The sequence below is a fragment of the Cannabis sativa genome, chromosome 6, assembly GCF_029168945.1.
Source record: "Cannabis sativa cultivar Pink pepper isolate KNU-18-1 chromosome 6, ASM2916894v1, whole genome shotgun sequence".
Lineage (NCBI taxonomy): Eukaryota > Viridiplantae > Streptophyta > Magnoliopsida > Rosales > Cannabaceae > Cannabis > Cannabis sativa.
In genome coordinates this window covers 66,190,835-66,214,207 of record NC_083606.1, presented here as the reverse complement: position 1 = coordinate 66,214,207, position 23,373 = coordinate 66,190,835, and the positions used below count along the sequence as shown (strand labels likewise).

Below are 23,373 nucleotides of genomic sequence, written 5' to 3'. Positions count from 1 at the left end.
GAATAGATATTACGGTGAGTTTAATAAATCTAAGTCAAAGTTCAATATCGGTCCCTTTCGATGCATACTCCATGCATCCAACCTGAGCTTTACTTTAACCAATGTTCTGGAAAGAACATAGCATTTCTCCAAATGCAAGTAAACTCTTATTGTAGATTATCATATCAGTAAAACCCTGTGTCTGATAAATCTAGGAAACTTTATTCACATAGTCATGTTTACTTTCCAAAGTGTTGACAACACAATAAACAGGATCAAGTATGTGAAAAGGGTTTCAGATGAATTTATAAATCAAATAGACAAGCAATTGATAAGGTGAACCAAAACATACACAAATGAATGAAAAATACTTTTGTTTCTTTATTGATGTTGAATAAAATTGATTACATTGAAATGGAGTTTTATTTAGGGCATATAACCCAACAAAACCCACGAAAACCCTCGCCAACCACCTCTAAAAACTCCCATATCTCTCTCATTTCTTCACCATTTCACCCTATTTTTGTCTTAAATTTTTTTATTTTCAATATCTAATCCCATACACTAAAAAAGTTTTATTTTTTCACCCATTTACACTGTACCCGAACCTATTTTAAAAAAAAAGTGGTGGTTTAACTCCGGCCACCGATTTTAGCGAAAAAAACGTTTAATCTCAACGTTCATTAAGGTATAAATATGATTTCTATTCATTTTATTAATGTACATTGGTATTATTTCATTTTTGTAAATTTTTTTTGGGATTTTTTCATTTTATTAATATTATATTGTGTGTGCTATAGGTGGCCAGATTTTTTATCACAATTTGTTGCCTGATTGCGTTTATAAGATAAATATTTATTTACTTGATATATAATATATATATATGTATATATTTTGTATTTTATTATTGAATATGTATTTATACATATGTTGTGTGTATATATATTGTGTATATACTATTTGTGTATTTTGTGTATTTGTATTGTGTATATATTTGTTGTGAATGAAAAGTAGTAGGAATTTAATTAGTTTATAGTTAAAGTTTTTAAAATAATGGTAGTGTGATATATAATTGATTATATATGTATATTTATATATATGTTATTTTTAAAAAAATTAACTATGGAAATTAGTAACTAGTAACTTGCTACTTTGTTTAATAACTAGTAAGTAATTTAATAATTAAAATTTTAATTTGGTTGTATATTGCATTATGTTATAGGTTGTGTGCTAATATTTGAGGGTCAACATATTTCGGTGTTGATTGGATTTGCAATAGGTATATCCATCCGCTAACCTTTTGTTATTATAATTAATTATCAATGCATGCTTAGTTGAGTTTGAATATCTTAAATATTCATCCGTAGTGAAGTAGGTTCTGCGAATACATGTATTGCGGTCGGATGGGTGGATAAATTTTGTATTGTTTATGTTAGTTTCTTTGTTCTGTATTGTTATATTTGTTTTGTTTGTTACTTTAGGCACTTTTAAAATTTTTGGGAACATCCAATTACAGTCGTTATGCTGCCAAAATTTCGGTAGAATTTGGATCAAATTTTATTATAAAAAACATAAATGTTAAAAGGAAAAGTACATAACATAAATAACTAGGTTATTACTCGCTAGTTGTAAGAAATTAGGTGACATAACACATTCATATAAACTTGACTCAAAACATGTTCGTGTTAGTAGCATGATTATCAATGTCAAAGTTCATATTTGAAAGGTTCTCAAAATTTGTAGATATGGCCAACTCGGGTTCAGGATCTGATTCAGACCCAGAGGCAGAGTGTCCAACAGTAATACCTACAAGAGGGCCTACTCAAATGAATGAAATATCCAAGCTAATGGATCAAGGCAAAAGAGTGGCCCTCGAGGTTAATGACAAAGGACAATACTGCGGCAAAAGCTATGCCAAGCTCGTATCAACTTTAGGAGTCAGATGCCGTCAGACGATAGGGTTGTCGTATAAAAATTGGAAAGAAGCTAACCCTACTCTGAAAAATAAAGTTTGGACAGATATCCAAGTAAGCAGTTATTTGTTAGAATTTTGATTTGTTTTTTTATTAATTCAAATGTTCACTCTAACCGTGTTTGTTTTCCTTCAAACTAGACGAGGTTCATTGTGCCAGATTCCTTCAAACATGATTGTCTCATCCTAGCTGGGAAGTTAATGAAAGACTTCAAGAATAGGATGACAAAAGACATCATAATGCCTGTAGTGAAAGAGAAGGATTTGGGACGACTGACACAAGTCCCTGAAAAGTACCCCGAGATCGACCATGCTGATTGGTGCACTTTTGTTGACAGTCGACTAACTCCTGAATTTAAGGTACGCTAATTATATTTGTAGTTATTAATATTTTGGATTAACTTGTAGTTAGATTTATTAACTTATTAATATTTTGGACTAATTTTACATTAATGTTTGTGTAATATTTAATTACTTTTATGAAATGAAATTATGTATTTTAGCAAATTTTAAAATTAATATAAATAATATTTAATTTACCTTTTAAAAAATAAATATGTAATTTAAATTAAATAAAATAATATATAAATTAATAAATATATAATTAAAATAAATTATATAAAATTTAAAAAACTGAAAAATGCTCATTTTTGGCGTCGATTCCTACGCCACCTATGGCGTCAGTTATTAGCTAGGAATCGACGCCATATGTACCCTATATGGCCTCGGTTCCTAGCTAATAATCGACGCCATAGGGTACATACGGCGTCGGTTGTTTATAACCCCTTTAGCGTCACCCTGATCAGCGTCAGTAGCGAATTTCGCCAAAACCGACGCTGAAAGGGCTTAAAAATCGCCTCTAAAGGTGGTTTTTGTAGTAGTGATAGGGAAAAAAAAATACAATAATTAGGTTTCCCAAAACAAGTAAAACTAAAAGAAAAACTAGGAAAGTTTCCTATTATTTCTTGTCAATGCGAGTCGATCCCACAAAATTAGGGATTTGATCGAGATTTGAGTGTTGGAATATTTAAGGAAAGTATCTCTAAAGATCTTCTTATGCCGAATTACCCTACTTGGAAGACTTGACATGTCTGAATGATGAGGATTTGCGCAGACAATCACGTATAGATTTCGTCTAGCTGATTCCTGCTAAAGGTGAAAACTTGAAAGTTTTGTACAAAACTTCTCTGGTTGGACCATCGAGGGAAAATTATATGTTCAGACTTCTACTCTCCACGTGTATCTTACTAGTTGCCACATCACCCTGTGCGAAATTTAGGATAACAGAAATAATATTTAGCTTCCCGTTTCTTTTCCTTTTATTTTGAGTAACAATATTCACTATATTTTTCTATAAATACTGAAGTCATCTCATGGTTTAGGGATCGAGAATTCATCAATCTAGAGAGCTCTTATGCTGTCGAAATATTTGTACACTTTGTCCTACTATTATTAAATAAACTCACTTGATCAGTTCCTTGTGATCTTAATAATTTACTAAATTAATACAACAAAAATGAGAGTAAGTTATTACCATTATAATAGAGCCAAATCTCTATTAAAAAAAAATATATGTTTTTATTGTTATTTTATTATTATTTGTTTATTTATGAACTCATCACCTTAAAAATTGGTCATTAATTGAAAGCAAGGTCAACAATACCTACATAAAATCTGTTCTATTAGATGACAAAAAGGTTTTAAGGGTCGTTTCCGTACACTTAGGGCATGGTTGACTCTTATATAAACTTAATTATTTAAATTCCAACCTGGTAGGCTAATGTGAATTTAAAAAAAAAAAAAAGACAAAGTCTTATTAGTTTGGCAGCTAGCTAAATGTTAATATATTTACTTATTTGTCAAAACATGTGAAGATTGATATATAGTTAAAAATTGTGATTGGTTGACCACTTTTCAACATAGCCAAACCTTAATTATATTGTACAACATCACTATTGGTTTGGTGCCACACAATTGAGAAACGGATCCTACATCTTTTTGCACATATTTTTTAGTTTCTAACTTATCTATATCATAGTTAAACAAGTATATATAATCAAATTTACTGTTTAAATATCACCACACAAAATTTTAGTTTAGTTAAAATGAAATTTGTAATTTGTGATAATTTATAAATTATTATTCTTGTATTGTGATTAAAAGATTCGTGATTAAATGTATTAGTAATAAAAATTAGGGTGATTCTACAATGCACCCCCTTAAAAGGGGTGTACTGATGCACCCTTAACTTGTTTCGGCATCCAGAAAAATTTTTTAGTCTAATTTTTTTCATATTCATGTACGTTATAGCTATTTAAGATATCCTACAAAATTTTAAAAAATTCGGAATAATTTACAATATAGAAAACAATGTTCAAACAGTCTATTTTACACGCGTATAAAATAAAATAGTCACGCGTGCAACACACTGTTTGAACATAATTTTCGGCGTGTTAAACTTTTTCAAATTTATTAAAATTTTACAGGATGTCTTAAATAACTATAACGTACATGACCATGAGAAAAAATTTGACTAAAAAATTATTTCAGATGCTAAAATAGATAGGGGTGCATCAATATATCCATTTTAAGGGGGTGCATTGTAGAATTTTCCTAAAAATTATAATTTGTTGTACATGATTAAATGTGTTTTTAGTCAGAATATTTATTGCAATTAAAATTAAATTAGTAACAATTTGTATCTAAATATTTTATTTTAGTCACAAAGTAATTTTCTGCTGTGTTCAAAAATCACATTTAGTCATTAAATTGTGACTTAAAAATTGTCATTAAATTTACTGTATGTTTTTATGGCCACAACAAACTTTATAACTAAGCATATTGGCTGTCATTATATTAAGATAACATATATTAAATTATCATGTGATTAAATATAATTTTGGGCATTTTACAATTTTGTATACATTATTTTAATTAATTACAAAATATGTGCAAAAAAACTTATTATCATTTTGTCATACACTTTTATATATAATTAAAAACTTTTTTTCAATTTTTATTATAATATATATATGGTAATAATTATTGATTAGTATATATATGGTAATATTGGTTATGTTTATTTTTATGTTTACAATTATAATAAACATACTAATAATATAAAATATTTTATATATGTGTTTATTGGCTATGTTTTTTTTTTATGTTTACAATTATAATAAACATACTAATAATATAAAATATTTTATATATGTATTTATTTTATTTTCTATTAATTAAACATACTAATTTATTAAACAAAATAATAATATTCACATAAGTTTATTATATCACTCTACGTGTGTTATGTTTATTTTTTTAGTAATTTTTTAGAAAATAAATAATATATATATATATAAAAATTGTTTATCTTTATATTTTTCTTTGTTTATTAATTGTGTCGTGTTTATTTTTTTTAATTAAATAATTTTTGGAATTTATAAAGTTATGTTTGTTTATTTATTTTTTGATGTAAGAATTATACTTCAATAAAAAACTTGTTCACTAACTCATTAGAAAATAATCAATATATAGAAACAATAGAAAGAAAATATACTTATTTTATTTTAGTATAGTATAAATTGACTATGTCTATTTTTATGTTTACAATTATAATAAACATACTAATAATATAAAATACTTTGTATATTTATGTTTATTTTGTTTTCTATTTATTAAACATACTATACTTTAATAAACAAAATAATAATATTCACATATGTTTATTATATCACTCTACGTGTCATGTTTATTTTTAGTAATTTTAAGTATTGATTTATATTTATATACATTAATGTTTATAATTTTGATATTGTATTTTATTAAAAAAAATCTTATTAAATTATAATAATTCATACTAAAATAGGTAATAAACATTTATCTTTTAATAAGAAAATATTTAACTTGTTTATTTTTATAAAACCGTTTAATTAATTTTACGAAATTGTTTATTTTGAGGTTTAATAAACATATTAAAAATGTATGGTTTCATGTAATAAGTTTTCAAAATGTATAAATTTTTAAAATAATTTTTTTTTGCACATTTTTTGTAATTATTTTATTTTTGTTGTACATTATGAAAAAAGCCCTATAATTTTTTAGTCACAAATAATTTATTGTTATTAACATTGCAATCAATGCACTAGTTGCATTATTGTTAAGCTTAATTAATAATTTTACTGAGATATTCCTCATAGGTGAGTCCTCAAAGAAATTATTGATTGTTAATATATTTTTAGTTTCTGTAATGCTCCCTTAAAAAAACAAAATCAGTAATATTATTTTAAAAATTGATGTAAATATTATGATTAAACTTGCTTTACACAAAGAAAGTGGTATTCTCTTAGGTTGGATTTTCTCTTAATAAAATAAAAAATATATCATTTGTTCATGATTGGAAATTCTATGGCTTCAATCTTCATGAAAGAATACATTTTTTTCATATGATGGGGCCATTGCTCTCTCTCTCTTCTCTTTTGTCATAGTTTTCAAATGTTTAATTATATATAATATATATAAATATGTATAATCATCCAAATAGTTTGGAATATCTATAGCAGGGCACATCATACTTACTAGATAAGTTTGAAAAGAGGCATGTTTGACTATACACTAATTAACTAAGCAAGTGTAAATTGACTTCCATTTCCATCCACACAAATTTTCTAAGACAAAGAAAAATCTGATTGCTCCTGTAGTAATTTTGTAAATATTAAGGTTAATTAGGATTTTTATCCCCTAAATTTTAATAAATTATGTTCTCTAAATTTTTTTTGGCTGTTAAAAATTTCTCTTGAATTATTGAGATTGTTAGATTTAAAGACTTTTGTCTAATTTCATTCAATTTTATTATTTTAATGATTGTTTGTGTACTAAACCATTCTCCCTAAACTTTGATATCTACTATAGTTCAGGGGGCATTTTTAACGATCTTAAAAGTTTAAGAGGCGTGATTTGATACATGTCAAAATTCGAGGATAAAAATCATAATTAGCCAAATATTAATGATACAGCAAACAACATTTTCTCGGAACCCACATATGGGTTTTTTGTGAAAAAACAAAAAGAAAAATAATGTTTTGGAAATGTTGGAAAAACTAATAAATATAAGAATTTTGTTTTGTTCAAAGTATATTTTTGATAATTTTAATCATATTTAAATTATATTTTACACGTCAAAGAAATTATATTTTAAAATAATTATTACCTAGACAAGTGATTAGCTAACATGTTTGAATCTAACCATCCTAATTAGTACTTAATATAGATGTAGGAGTGAGAGAAGTAACAAAAATATAACGTTTGGTAGTTAAGTAATTCGTCGAAAAAGTGGTATATAAGTGTATAAAATTAATAATATATAATATTTATGCCACAAATATCTTTATTATAAATAGAAGAATTACTCTATATATTATTTTTTTAACTTTATTTTTTCAAATTCATGGTTTGGATTACTCTAGTGGTTTATATGTGAGTTGCTATGTGAATTTTGGTTGCGATTTAGGTTGCTCCATTAATTGCTATGGGGTCTATGTGAATTTCCGTAAAAATACAAAAAAATCCTTATAAATAAGTTGCATGAATATTGTTATACCCAACATTCGACTATGTGCCAGAAGCTGACACGTGTCCCACAGATTGAATGTGAATCAACTTAAAGAATATAATAATGATGTTGTATCATTAAATGTAATTAAATAACTCGTATCAATTGAATATAAGTTTGATAGATAATGTTCAAATTCGTTGACTTGTAGTCTTATACGAGACAAGGATAATAACTATTAAACTAGTATTGACGAGACATATGTCTGCCTCGGGATACACTTAGATAGATATACAAGGAGAGGATACTCACCTACTCAGGTAGATTAAAAGTGACAACACTCAACCGCCTTGCATCACACAGGGCGTGAAGATCACCTCACAGTATTAAAATACCAATAAAGGGATACGACGAGATGAATTATTTTTCAACACTTAAAATTTTTTATCATCAAGATGGACGAGAAGGAGAACTCATGTCTAACGAGACACAACCTTCCAATTCAGCGTAACCGTCTAATGGATAAAAATAAAGAGCAATTGGGTAGTTATTAGATATTATCCCATGTGTGATTAAATAAAACGTAGGGATTGTTCACGTTTTATTAGCAGTTATAAATGAATCAATCCCAAAAGAATAATTGTTATAAATAGGGGCAGAATTCATGAAAAAAAAAAAGCACAACAAATTTGAGAGAGAAAATATTGTTATTATTCAAATATTAATATTGTATTCTGCACTCCGAAAAATATTCCTAATAATAAGGACTCGTGGAGTATGTAGATTTTAACTACAAAATCACGTAAAAAAATCTAGTTTTTGTTAATGATACATTTATTTCTGTAGTATATCTATTACGAAAAGGCTATTAATTTGGTTAACAAAAATCTGCGTTAACAGTTTGGTGCTTTCATTGAGAGCCTTGGTGATAAAAACTTAGAAAAATCCCTCCTCATAAACATAATCTACCCATATTCAATGGTTGATAACAATCAAAACGACGGTAATCGTCCTGAAGAAACATTCTATCGTCTTGGCAAAGAGCCCATGGGATCTCAAAGACCCAACACATCTGAAATACCACACTCGAGGAGGAACGATGGTAATGATGATCCAAACTCAGAGAGGAGAAATAAGGATGTCAATAACTCTGCCAGATACGTGCCTAGGAGTGAGGATGCTTATGATCCAACTAGATATGTGCCATTGGTAGAGTTAGAGAATAGACAACTTTGACAACGTTTGGCTGAATCTAACTGACAAAATATTGAGTTGGAGAGAGAAGCCCCAGCAGCTAGCGCTACATAGGGGATAGTTCCTCAGAGCCAACCTAATCATGTGGTAAGGAGACCACGAGGAAGATCTCGAGGCTCCAGAACCAGAAGACAAGAAACAAACTAAGGGAATCCCCCAAATACCCAAGAGGAACAACTTGGGAATACCAGAGATGTTCCTGTGGACCAAACAAAACACCCAAATCCTAATAACGCTTAGAATCAAGAACATCGACGAGATGTTCCACAAACTTCCCATGGATTTGCTAACCAAGGGAATGAACGAACTAACATGTCAGAATCATCTCACATGAATGAAGAATCAAGGCCTCCTCGACAAGGGAATCAGGGATTTCCTCGTGATAATGAGAGAAATCCTAGAAATCAACCAAGGATAAGTGGTCTTCCTCCGAGACATCATCAACGTCCATCCCGAGCGGATAGAGACAATGTACACACGTACTTAAATAGAGGATGTGTGTCTAATCTCATCCAAAGAAGAAGGTCAGTGTGAGATGAAGCAAGCTCAAGCACGAGACAATCAAGGTCTCGAGGGCATAGTCGGTCGAGTAGACAAATGTGAGACAGAAGTAGATCTTGACGCTATTATGCTGACTAAGAAAGCATAAGTAACTCACAAAGTTATTAATCCGAGAGTTACTTGAAGACAAGATCTGTAAGTAACTATAAACAAAGGCAACTTGACCTTCGTGAGCACTTAAATCAAAGACAGCTTGACCTTCGCGAGCGTCTAAACCAAAATGCCCCTGATTTGCGTAATCTACTCAATCAAACTGCAAATCGGCAACCAGTGGATCCCATCCAACTACGAATAATTCAACTAGAGGATGAATTCAGAAAATATCAAGATGGAGAACATGGAAAGTTTCCAGGATATGACTCAGACGAAGAAACCGAGCCATTCCATCCAAATATCTTAAATTTAGAATTTTCTCGGGGATTTAAGAACCCACGTGTCTCGAATATGATGGGACCACAGACTTGATCGCTCATTTAAACAAATTTAACACTATTATGCAAGCAAGTAATGTTTCAAATAACTTACGTTGCATTTTATTCCCAACTTCCTTAACAGGTGCCGCGAGCAGTTGGTTTGATAAATTCACCCATCATTCCATCACGTCCTGGGAACAGTTGTCGAGAGACTTTAAAAAGAATTTTCAAGCTGCAAGAGACCATTGACTTGAAGCATCGTCCTTGACCAACATAAAGCAACAACCTAAGGAATCTCTTAAGGCGTACTTGAGTCGCTTCAGTACGACTATTACAAAAGTCAGAAACTTGAATGATAGTATTCAACTAACAACACTTCAACCAGGGATCACAATTGACTTATCTACAGTAGGAGGTGAGTTATGGAGAGTAATCTCTAGGGTCGCCCTGTGAGGAACATTAATGAGTTCAATGAAAAAGCACAAGTCTTTGTGCGTATAGAGAAAGCAAGGACTGAAATGAAGCTGTTTAAAATTGGCTCAGGAAGCAAATCCAGCATGAGTACGGTAACAACGAGCACAGTCACAACAAAAGTAGACAATCCTAGTGGATCAAACACAAAAGGAAAGGATGACATGAAAGAATCATCCAAGAACAAAACGAAGTAGAAAAAAGATGACAAGTACGTATAAATTTACTTGGTATACACCAAATTAAATGAAACTCGCGAGAATATCTTCCTTGCTAATGAAAACAGGATTGCATTTTGCAAACCTAAGCCAATTAGGCATGCGAGACACAAGCAAGATTCAACTAAGTACTGTCGACAATTGAAAGATGAGGTAAAAAACTTGATCTCGCGAGGATACTTTAGGCAATATGTAAGAAACAGGAGAGCCTAACTAGCCTAACAATCCTAATAACCCAAACAATCAGAGATTGCAACCTCCTCCCGTTGAGGGCAAGGATATCTTGGTAATTTCGGGAGGACCACACCTCGCGGGAAATAGTAACAATGCCCAAAAGAGGTATATAAATGAAGTGAAGAATGAACAATCAGCGTTCGCTCCTGAACCACCAATTATCTTCTCTAAAGAAGATACAAAATATGTGCGATATCCACATGGTTATCCCCTCGTGATAACAGTCCACCTCGCCAATAAAAGGGTGGAAAGAGTGTTAATAGATAATGGAAATTCAGTCAATATTTTCTACAAAGACACATTGAAAAAGATAGGATTAGAGAATTCCAAGTTAACACTAAGCATGGTGAGCCTATGTAGTTTTAATGGCAGCACTTAACAGATTCATTTCAAAGTCAACAGATAAATGCCTTCCATTTTTTAATATTTTTCGAGGCAACAAGAAATTTGAATGGCCAGAAGAATGCGAGGAAGCATTTAAGGGCATAAAGAAGCATTTGTCAACACCCACAGTTTTGGCCAAACCAATAACTGAAGAAACTTTATACCTTTATTTAGTTGTCTCAGAGCATGCCATTAGTGCAGCTTTAGTGCGAGAAGAGGGTAAGCACCATCAACCTGTTTACTATGTCAGTAAAAGGTTACTTGGGGCAGAGTCGAGATACCCACCTTTGGAAAAACTTGTACTATGCTTAATTCATGCATCTCGCAAGTTACAGCCATATTTTTTGGAACATCCAATTAAAGTCTTAAAAAATCAACCATTAGGGCAAGTTTTATCAAAACCTGATGCTTCAGGAAGATTGATAAAATGGTCGATTGAGTTGGAACAATTTGACATAGCTTATCACCCAAGAGTATCAATCTAAGGACAAGCTTTGGCTGACTTTCTAATAAAAAGAATAAACTCAGAAGAAGACCCTGATGTTGAGTGTGAGACAGAAACATGGAATCTATATGTTGATGGGGCTTCAAATGAGAATGGCTCGGGGGTAGGTGTTACAATAATGTCGCCAAATAACTTTAAATTCCACTACGCACTGAGATTTCAGTTTGATACTTCGAACAATTAGGCAGAGTACGAGGCCTTGTTAGCAGGTTTGAGAACAACCGAGACACTAAAAGTTAAAAATATAACATGGTATAGTGACTCACAGCTAATTGTAAACCAAGTCTTGGGAGAATACCAAGCGAAAGGCCTAAAGATGGCTAAATATTTAGAGAAAGTTTGGAAGAACTTAGAAAAGTTTGATTATTTTAAACTTGAAAAAATTCCAAGAGAACAAAACTCTAATGTAGATGCACTTGCAAAGCTAGCATCCCAATTTGATCTCGATAAGTTGAATTTTGTATTGGTGGAAGTCTTAGACGACCCAAAATATGTGATGAGGAAAAAATTGAGATGATAGATACTTCACCAACATGGATGACTCCAATTGTCAAGTATCTAGTAAGTGGAGAGCTTCCTATGAACAAAACCGAGGCACGTAAACTCTTATAATCAATACCTCGCTATACGGTGGTCGAAGGGAAATTATACAGAAGGGGTTATTCAATGCCTCTCTTACAATGTGTGTTACCAGCAGAAGCAAATGAAATATTAAAAGAAATATATGAAGGCTTCTGTGGAGATCATGCAGATTGGCAAAGCCTTTCCAAGAAGATTATCCGTCAAGGATATTATTGGCCAACAATCAACAAAGACACACATGAATTTCTTAAGAGATGCGATAAATGCCAAAAGTTTTCACATATACCTCGCGTACCACCAACTAAATTAAGAATGATGACCTCACCATACCCATTTGCAATATAGGGAATAGACCTGATTGGATCCTTACCCAAAAGGCGAGGAGGAGCAAAGTATGCAATTGTGGCAGTTGACTTCTTCACAAAATGGACAGAGGTTAAACCTCTAGTTTCCATAACTTGTAAAAAAAGTTCTCGATTTTGTTATCAAGAACATCATTTGCAGGTTTGGCATTCTAATCAAAATAGTATCTCACAATGGAACTCAGTTGGATGGAGAATTATTCACTAAGTTCTGTGAAGAATAAAATTATTAGAAGTTTCTCATCAATATCGAGGTCTCAGGCAAATGGACAAGTAGAAGCTGTAAATAAAATCTTAAAAGATACTATTAAAAAGAAGTTAGATGCTGCTAAAGGAAGATGGATTGACGAGCTTCCATAAGTGCTTTGGGCCCATAGAACTATAGTGAAAACAATGATGGGACACACTCTGTTCTCATTAGCGTTCGGCTCGGAGCAATGTTACCCGTACATGTTAACATTGCAACCCTTAGGCGTAAATTCTATTATCAAGAGGAAAACCAATAACGTTTGAATATGTCATTGGATCTACTTGAAGAAAAATGCAATGAGTCGCAAATAACCAATACAGCTGACCAACACTGAATAACGAGATACTTTAACAAAAGAGTCTGGAAAAGACTGTTTAAAGTAGGAGATTTGGTGTTGAGACGTGTATTTACAAATACGCGAGACCCAGCAGCAGGAGTGTTCAACCCAAATTGAGAAGGTCCATATGTTATTGAAGCTGTCGTAGGAACTAGGGTTTACAAATTAGCTTGGCTTAATGGCTCTCTAATAAAGAATCACTAGAACAGTGAACATTTACGACCTTATTACCAGTAATTTTAACGTGTAAATACTATATTTATCTTTCTAATGATTAATCATTGTTATGAATAAAATTAAATTTGTTCAAGTAATTATAAAGTTTCTTTCCTTTAAAATTACTTAGGGGCATATATATGTGTATAATAACTAGATTCCACCTAGAAATATATATTGTATTGCAAAAGCCTAAATAATAATAAAAAAAAAAAAATCACAACGAAAAGAATAATTGATTGAAATTGTCTTCGGACAGTATGAAATTAAGAATTGAAAATTCTTTTCTTTAAAAGAAAAAATTAAAATAGCAGTTGTAAGTGAGATTTTTCTCATAAAATAATAGAAAGCTATATGTGAGTTGAGTAAGTAACGACTCGCATTATTGTAGCATGTGCTATAAACGAGATACAAAGTGCCTTGAGAAATAATACTTAAGCTAAAAATATGAATAGAGGATTAACTATTCATATGAATAATCGAAAGATATTCAAAATAGTTCTTAAAGTAAATTATTCAAAATATTTAAAGTTTGCTCTAAAAACATAGCAGATTATAAACTGCTCACGTATAACATAGCATATTATAAATTGCTCGCGTATCACATAGCAGATTATAAACTGCTCGCGTATAACATAGCAGATTATAAACTACCTTGCGTATAACATAATAGATTATAAATTGCTCGCGTATAACATGTCAGATTCTAAATTGCTCGTGTATAACATAGCAGATTATAAACTGCTCGCGTATAACATAGCAGATTGTAAACTTCTCGCGAAAAATATAGTAGATTATTAACTACTCATATAAATCAAGACGGTGACATTTAGAATGCATATAACCTCAAAAATATCTTAAGGTAAATTGAGAGAATAAATTGTTTAATTGTGAATTATAACGCAACAAACAAACATAAATAACTCGAAAAAAGCAAGGTAAGAGGCATAAAAAAATTATATAAATAATCAATGTTGGCCCCAACAAAGCAAAATTTTTTACAAAAAGCCACAAGGGGCAACCAATGTCTCGGCCAAAAGGCCATTTTTCAGAAATTAAAATTAAAATAACCAAGTCTATATGGTTGGAGACTTGGTGAGTTCTTCTTCTTCTTCTTCTTCATCCTCGACATCCACAGCCTCGTCTTTTTTGATTTGCTTGAAAAAAGCCAGCATCTCCGTGACTTCTTCACCCAAAAAGCTTAGATCCATCCATGTTTGAATTGGCCATCCAGGCGCCATAAATAGACCGTTTGGGCATTGAGTTTACTCTGGCTATGGCATTTTTCTCGTCCCCTTCAAGTTTCTTGTTGGCCTCATTAAGCTTTTTGCGAATTTTTTGATGAGCTTCACGGAGATCCTTAGCCTCTTTTTAAGCACCTTCGAGCTCAGTCTTATGGCTTTCACCTGTTCCTCAGCTTCCTTACATAATCGAGAAACCTCAGTACGAGAGGAATTCCATTACCTCGCAAGAACTTCATGTTGCTCAATGGTTGTGCGAAGTTCGGACTCTAGTTGCTTAATTCTCTGAAGTCCTCTTTGATGAGCTAAGTGAGAAAATAGAGATGCCTACAAGACAAAAATAATTTAGGAAGAGGATGATAAAGGGAGATTAAGAAATTTAAAAATGAGATAAAGATAAAAACTTATTAAGAAGGAGAGATTTAAACTCCTCTCAGATAGGCTCTCGAAGTCTCCATTATTGATAAAATCCTAGTCGCCCTGTTGGAATGACCGGTAGTGGCGCCAATAGGAAGTGGTAGAATAGGCTTACGAGCCCATAATTCCAGCATAACTTGGTAGGGGGTAGGAGGGCTCCAAAAATACCATCTCAAGTTGTGAACCCAAGAACTTATCCTGATGAACAAATCCTAGGACCTGTTCATCGGTGCTCGCAGCAGCTGGAACTAGGGAGATTATTTAGGGATCATTAGGCTCAATAACCATTTGAGTCGAGGCACATTTCTTGTTTGATGTGGTCTTTTTTGCTCTCTTCAACGATTCAAGGTTCATTCCCGAAGAAGTTTTCGAGGCAACAACTCGCTTCTTACCTTTCTTGGAACCTGGAGGCCTTGAGAGAAGGCTTTCAAAATTCATATCTATGAGGCAAAAGACAGGGTCAACACTTACACCAAATAAATAAAGTAAATGTGGAGAAATAATCTCCCACTCAGAAATTTACCATAATCATCTAATGATAAGGAAGAACTATAAAAACTACTAAACTCCCTAGAACCAGTAATCCTAGCTGTATAGATCAAACGAGTTTAGTGGAGACATGTCCCAGTCAGAAAGGCTCGCCCTATCAGAATTGGTACTATATTGATGGGCAGTTCCAAAATAAGAACTGCTACAACTTAATTGGACATGATACTCGGGATACCAACTGTCAAATCTATGAGCTAGGCGATCAACACAATTTCAGATATAAAAATTATATTGACTATTCTTAAACTTAACTAAGGAAGTACGCTCAGCCCTAACTACTATGGGAGACCATCCACAATTATTACCTCGGGATGCATCTTCTTCAGCTTTTTGAGGGGATGTGTTCTTCAAAAAATGGATACGAGCCACATAATCCTTCTCTTCCTCATCAGCAGGAACTGGAACTTGCTGCCATTTAGAATATTTTGGGACTTTAAAAACTAATTTCATTAACATTAAAATAAACTAATTATTTTACTAAAAGAGGTAGAAAAAAATAGTTACAACATAATGAAAAATATACAATGCCTAATAACTAAACTTTAAAAACGATACTAACTTTAAAATCTGATTTCGAACATATAAATTTTATATCAATACCTAATAACCAAACTTCTAACTTTATTATCGATTTTGGTTAATTTTTTATTTACTTGCTTAAAAATCAGAATTGATTTAAGTATACAATATAGAGCAAAATAACAAAGAAAATCAGAAACTAAAACTAGCTAGAGAGAAAAATTAAACAAAGAAAATTAAAGAGAAAAAAATGTAATAAAATTTATAAAATAATAACAAAAATAAAAATAAAAATAAAGGAGTGAGAGAAATCATATAGAAAAATAACAAAAATAGAGATGAGTTAATATTATATACTCTAATAATCAAATAATACTCTAAGCAAATACAAAATCCACTAAAAATATATTAGAATAGAAAGAAAAAATAGAGAAAATACATAGCCCAAAATACAAATGCAAAATAAACTAAAAGAAAAAGATAAAATCAATTGGGCTAGAAACAAAAACATAGAGTATGAGTTTGGATATTAGATTTACAAAAATATAGCATATCAAATACTATAAAAAAACCGTAAATGTAAAAAAACTAACATAAAAGAGTGATAAGCTTATAGGTGTTATAGTTTTATAACTTTTTTATTAAATCTTATATTTTATATAATTTTCACCTAATATAAGTGCTAAAAATAAAGATATTTCCACCAATAGAGATAAAAGTGATGTGTCTATGATATAACTTTTCTATTTAATGTTTTAGTGATTATATATAGTAGGGTATACATACAACAATATGCATGCATTTAAATGTATAGTCTATGTATTATATAGTACAGTACAACTAAGCATGTAGAAATTGACTTACAATTTCCTCCACATAAATTTTCAAACACAATAAAAGTAGTAAGATATAATTGACCAATTCATTTTGTAATGTTCAATTTTTCATAATATTATTGAAAGGGGAATCATCCTATATAATTTTTTTTATCTTTTTTTTATTTTTTATTTTTATTTTTATGATTTGAGTTGCTTCAGTAATTATTTCGATAATTGCTATGTGGGTCACTATAAAAAATCTTACTTTTAGTCACAATAAAATTTGTGAATAAAAATAAAAAAAGTTGTGACTAATTATAAATTATCATTTTTACGTTGTGGCTAAAAGGTCTGTGGCTAAAAAGTATTAGTTACAAAAATCTCTAACTGTTGCGACCAAATGTATTTTTGATCGCAACACTTGTTGTGACTAAAAATTTAAATTAGTGACAAGTTGTATCTAAACATTATGTTTTAGTCATAAATAATATTTTGTTGTGACTAAAAATCACATTTAGTCACAAAAAAATTATTTTGTGACAAAAAGTTACCACTAAAGGTGGCCTTTTTTTTTGTAGTGGGTTATTATATGAGTTTGAGTTGTGATTTAAGTTGCTATGTGTGTTATTATGTGAATTTCTGTAAAAATACAAAAAAAGAAACTACTTTAATATGTAGGAAAAAAAAAACTCCTTATTAAAGTAAAAACTATATGTATCTATATAGGACCCAATATCAAATTTATGTTTGATGGCTATGTTTTTTTAGAAAGATTACAATTAAATATTTATAATTTGATATTTACATTTAATCGATTAAAAAGTTAATATTATTATAACCCGACTAAATTGAAAAAATATTTTTTATAGAGTAATTTGTAGTATAAATACTTAAGTTTAACTTTTACTTGTAAATAAATACCCAAGTTTAATTTTTAACAGTAATAATACCTAAGTTATAATTTTAAAACTTCTATAGGTACATGCAAAAGCGGAGCCACAATTAAATTTTAGGGGGGCCAAAAATATATTTATACATGCAATTAGATATGGTTTAATATGAGTGCTTAATAAATATATATGTATTTATATAATAGGCCTATAAATATACTACTAGACCGTTTGTTTCAATGTTCTTTGAAAACTTTTTACATTTATTATTATAGTTAATTAAGGGGTGGGCACCTAGTAACATTTGATAGAAATAAAACTACATATATAGTAAAATTAATGAGAACAAGATACCTCAGTATTTTGGGTGGGGAGCTAGGGCCATCCTAGACTGCTACATACCTCTGTCTTTGGGTATATGGCTAGATGTTAAGTTAATTACCACGTAATAATTTTTAATTGGTTCAAGTTATTAACTTTTTATATATTTTTCTAGAAAAAATAGTTTAAACATACCAATAAAAAAATTACACGTGAATAAGGGTCAGGTACCTACAGAGTTTGAGAAATATAACTTAAGTATTATTACCACCAAAAATTAAATTTAAATATTTATGTCACAAATTACTATTTTATATATAATAATAATAATAATAATAATATACATATATATATATACCGGAACGGACCTACTCTTATCAATGTGGGGGCTATAGCCCCCACTAGCAAAAATATTACTTTTTAAAAAATTAAATGTAATTTTTTTAATTTGATAATTATAGACTAAAATAATAAAAAAGCCCCCACAAAATTAAATAAAACTAGTAAGAGTAATTATAATATAAGTATAAATATTTTTTAATGATAAATAAGCCCTACAAGTAAAAATTTTAGGTCCGTGACTGTATATATACATATATATTCTGTAGCTGCCGCCTCCAATATAATTTGATCGTTATATATACCTACTTTTCAAACGTTGTACGATTTCCCACTTGCATGCATGCAAAGTCAAATCTATAACATGGAGGAATAGAACATATTATTTCCCACATATTTTAACTACTATATATATGTGGCTTATATATGATCTTTATTTCCAAATATATTGAAAGAAAGTGAGCAATTAAATCTAAAAAAAACAAAAAAGAAAAATGAGTTTAATTAGTAGTGATGAAAAACGCCCTAATCTTGCAGAGTTTACTCCAAGCATTTGGGGCGATTATTTCATGTCTTGTGCTTCAAATGATGATCACTCATCCCTTAAAGTATATATATGCTTATATTGTTATTATATAATTATTATTTCACTTATTTTATTGAATACTATTGATCATTTACATGTTAATTTCTTCATGGATTTTGTGTTCAGGAAACTATGGAAAATAACAAAGAGAGTTATGTGAAGATTATTGAGCTGAAGGAACAAGTGAAGAATAAATTACTTCATGCATGGTCTTCATCCTTTGGAAAACCCTTTAGAGACACTTGAATATATTGATGATATTCAACGATTGGGGTTATCTTATTATTTTGAAAATGAAATTGAACAAGTTTTGAAGCAATTTCATAATAATAATAACAATCTTCATCATGATTTTGGTGATAATAACCTTTATATTGATGCTCTTCGCTTTCGGTTGCTTAGGGAACAAGGTTATAATATTGCATGTGGTAAGTATACACTGTTAAATTAAAGTTATAATAATAATGATAATATTAGTAATATAATATTAAACGTGATATATATAATAATAGTTTTAAATGTGATGTTCTCTTTAATATTTATTATATTATATGTCACGTTTAATATTCTCTTTATTTTATCATCATTGTTAACGTTATGATAAAATATGTCAAAGTTAATAATATAATAAAAAAAATTTACAATCTTCGATAACTAAATTCGTTGATTTTGTTTTGATAGTATTTTTACAAAATCACATGGAAAATACTAACCATGTGTTAATTGGTTTGGAATGTCGATGTAAAAATAGAGATATTCACCAAGTACAAGAATGAGAAAGGAAAATTTAAGGAATCAATTTCGAGTGACATTCGAGGAATGTTAAATTTGTATGAAGCTTCACAAATGAGAGTTCGCAGAGAAGAAATACTAGATGAAGCAATTATCTTCACAACTACTCATCTTCAGTCCTTAGTAGAAACATCCCAATTGAGCTCTCCTTATTTAGACCTAGTGAAACATGCTCTAATGCACCCTATTCGAAAGAGCTTACAAAGAAGAGAGGCAAGACTTTACATATCACTTTACCATCAACTACCTTCTCACGAAGAGCTTCTTTTAACCCTCGCCAAACTAGATTTTAACTTGCTTCAACAACTACATCAAAAGGAATTGAATTATATTACGAGGTTAGTATTTTATGTTGAACTCGACTGATGATAAGTTATTATATGAATTTTTTTAAAAAGAATGCATAAAATCATATACAATATATATACATGAAAAATATAAATTAGTACAAATTAATATTTTTATTCTGTTTTTATAAACAAATATATATATATGTTTATATATATAAGTGACTACTTAATGGTTACAACCATGATGATCGCTACATTTTCTATGACATGTTTTAACATGTTAGAAGGTAAAAAAATTATTTTTAAACATAGATCAATGATAATTAACTATATACTTTAAAATAAATTATTTTTTAATTAAAATATTTAATACAATCTTTTTTAATAATTAATATTTTTGAATAATTGTTTTTATTTTTTATTTATAAGAAAATAAAATAAAAGCATATTAGATTACAATTAATTAATTTATTAATTATTTGTAATTAATTTCTAACCTACTCACAATCATTTAATATTGATCTAACAACTATAAAAATGAATGTAATCTTTGTTACATATTTAATAAAAATATGTAAACATCCTCCATACAAATACATGTTTGATGATTTTGATTACAATTTTAACTATTGATTATTGAAGGTGGTGGAAGGAGTTTGACTTCAAAAGTAAGCAATCTTTTTCAAGAGACAGAATAGTGGAGTGTTACATTTGGAATTATGGAGTATATTTTGAAGCTCAAACTTCCCAAATTAGGTTGATGATGACCAAGTTGATTTCTTTGCTTACTATTATTGATGATTCTTATGATAGCTATGGTACACTTGAAGAGCTAAGGCCTTTTACTGAAGCATGGATGTTAGAAAGGTATTTAATTATATATAAAAACATATGAAATAAGATTGTAATTGGATATTGTAGCTGCAATGGATCTTTTATAGATTTTCAAAAAAAAATTAAATAATTTTAGATGTAAAAATTTTGATTCAAAGAGCTTGTTTCCCTCGTGCAATAAGTTGTTTGCATCTTCCATCCTAATTCTTACATAAATTTGTTAGAATTTTTTGAAAAATTAGCTATAATTATATTATACATCATTATATAATATGAAAAAATAGATTTGTAGTTTACTATAAATACAAATATATATTTACTTAATTAATATGATATGATCATCAGGTGGGATATTTTCGCTACTGACAACTTGCCAGAGTACATGAAAGTATGTTACAAGAAATGTTTAGAATTTTTCAATGAAATTGAAGAATTTACAAAGGAAAATTCATACTGCGCGAGTTATGTTAAGAAAGGGGTAAATTTTTTTCCCATCTTTTTTTCTTTATAATAAATATTTATTTATTTTGTGAAGAAAGAAATGAACTTTCATCATTAACATATATGAATTTGTTGATTTTTTTTTTCAGTTGCAATGTATGGTTAGAGCTTATAGTAAGGAAGTCCAATGGTTACACAATAAATATATGCCAACATTTGATGAATATTATCCAATTGGACTTGATAATGCTGGATCTGAAGAGCTAATATCAATGGCCTTTTGTGGAATGGGAAATGTTGTAACAAAAGAATCTATGGATTGGATATTTTCTCAACCCCAACCTAAGATTATACGAACTATGTCAATTGTTGGAAGACTTATGAATGACATTGGCTACCACAAGGTATAATAATAAGTTATTTATAATGATTGTGAGGTCTAAATATTATTATTAATTTATGAATATTATTTAAAAAAAAATGAAAAAATTAATACATAACATGATCAATTAAGTGCTGCATTATTGTACTTTATAAGAAATATTATGGTGTCATGTCATTTATTGAAAACATGTCATATATTGTTATTTTAGTGCAAATAAATTGCAAGTTCATTCCCATAATCACTAAAAAAAATAATCATTAGTTTTAGTAACAATTTTTTAGTTATAACATAAATTTTTGATGCATATTATTAATATTTATACATATATTGTAGTCGGATCGAAGAAAATTATCAAAAGATGTAGTGGCTTCCGCTGTGGAGTGTTACATCAAACAATATGGTGTAACAGATGAAGAAGCTATAGAGAAACTTAACGAACAAGTTAATGATTCATGGAAGGATCTCAATGAAGATCTTCTCTATCCAATCGCTATTCCTAGACCACTCTTAATGAGAGTTCTCAATCTTGTACGAGTGAACCATGAGATGTACAGAGAAGGTGACGGTTTTACACAACCAACATTGCTCAAGAATTTAATTGATACTCTCATCATCAATCCCATATATTAATTAAGCCTTTGAATATAGTGTAGTCGACTATATGGTATTACCAAATGAATTAAAAAAAAATATGTCAAATACACTAACATATAACATATGTGCCAAATAAGTAAAATTATGACAATCAAGATATAGTCATCTTAACATAATCATCTTGGTAAAATAATTTTGTTTATTTGACACATTTTTTAGTTTATTTGACATATTATTAGGGCATTTGGTAATCTAATAGATTATGCGTACCATAATATTTGTATCAATATCATATACATGTACTTTATCGCATAGTACTCTTTTTCCCTTATAGAGTTTTTCCCTTTGGGTTTTGCTTTTTAGGGGTTTTTTAATGAGGCTTTGCTATAATATCAATATAGATGGAATAATTTTGTTTTAGCATAACCGAGTTTATTTATAAAAAATTCCATAATTATATATAATATTTTCCAATTTCTTTTTAGATTCAAGATATAACTAGGAAAATTTACAATAATACTAGAATTTGGGTTAACTTTTACAAAAATATTGTCACACTGAAATCTTTTCAAAAATACTATATTTTTATAAAACACTAGTAAAACTCAAAGTATAACATTCTAAACAATAGTAGAACACCTAAAAAATACCAGTACAACACTAGTGAAAACTTAACATAGTATACTACAGTATGAAAGTTATTAAAAAACACAGTAAAAAAGTAAAAAATACCGTCTGACAGTATTTTTGTAAAAAAATAGCAAAAGTTAGTATACCAAGTAAATTTTCCTATAACTATTTAAATTGAAAAAAAATTATTGGGCCAATCAATGGCACTCAATGTCAAATTTTAAGCCCAATTGTTTACATGTGTATATACACTACTAGAGAAAGGCCCTTTTGTAGTTAAACTGTTTAAAAAATTTACTCAAATCATCTAAAATTGTTTTTTTTTTTTTACGGATTTATATGGTTTTACAAATGACTGTTTTTCAGAAAGAAAACATTGTGAAAAAAGAGTAGTGTTGCAGCAATGTTAAAGTGTCATTTTTGGATATTTTATGAAATAAT

The 23,373-nt window shown here is 29.5% G+C and overlaps 1 pseudogene; it reads left to right on the top strand.

The window, feature by feature from the left end:
- Positions 1-18,593: 18,593 nt before the first annotated feature.
- On the top strand, positions 18,594-22,722 carry LOC115695419 ((-)-germacrene D synthase-like; annotated as a pseudogene).
- The last annotated feature ends 651 nt before the right edge of the window (positions 22,723-23,373 follow it).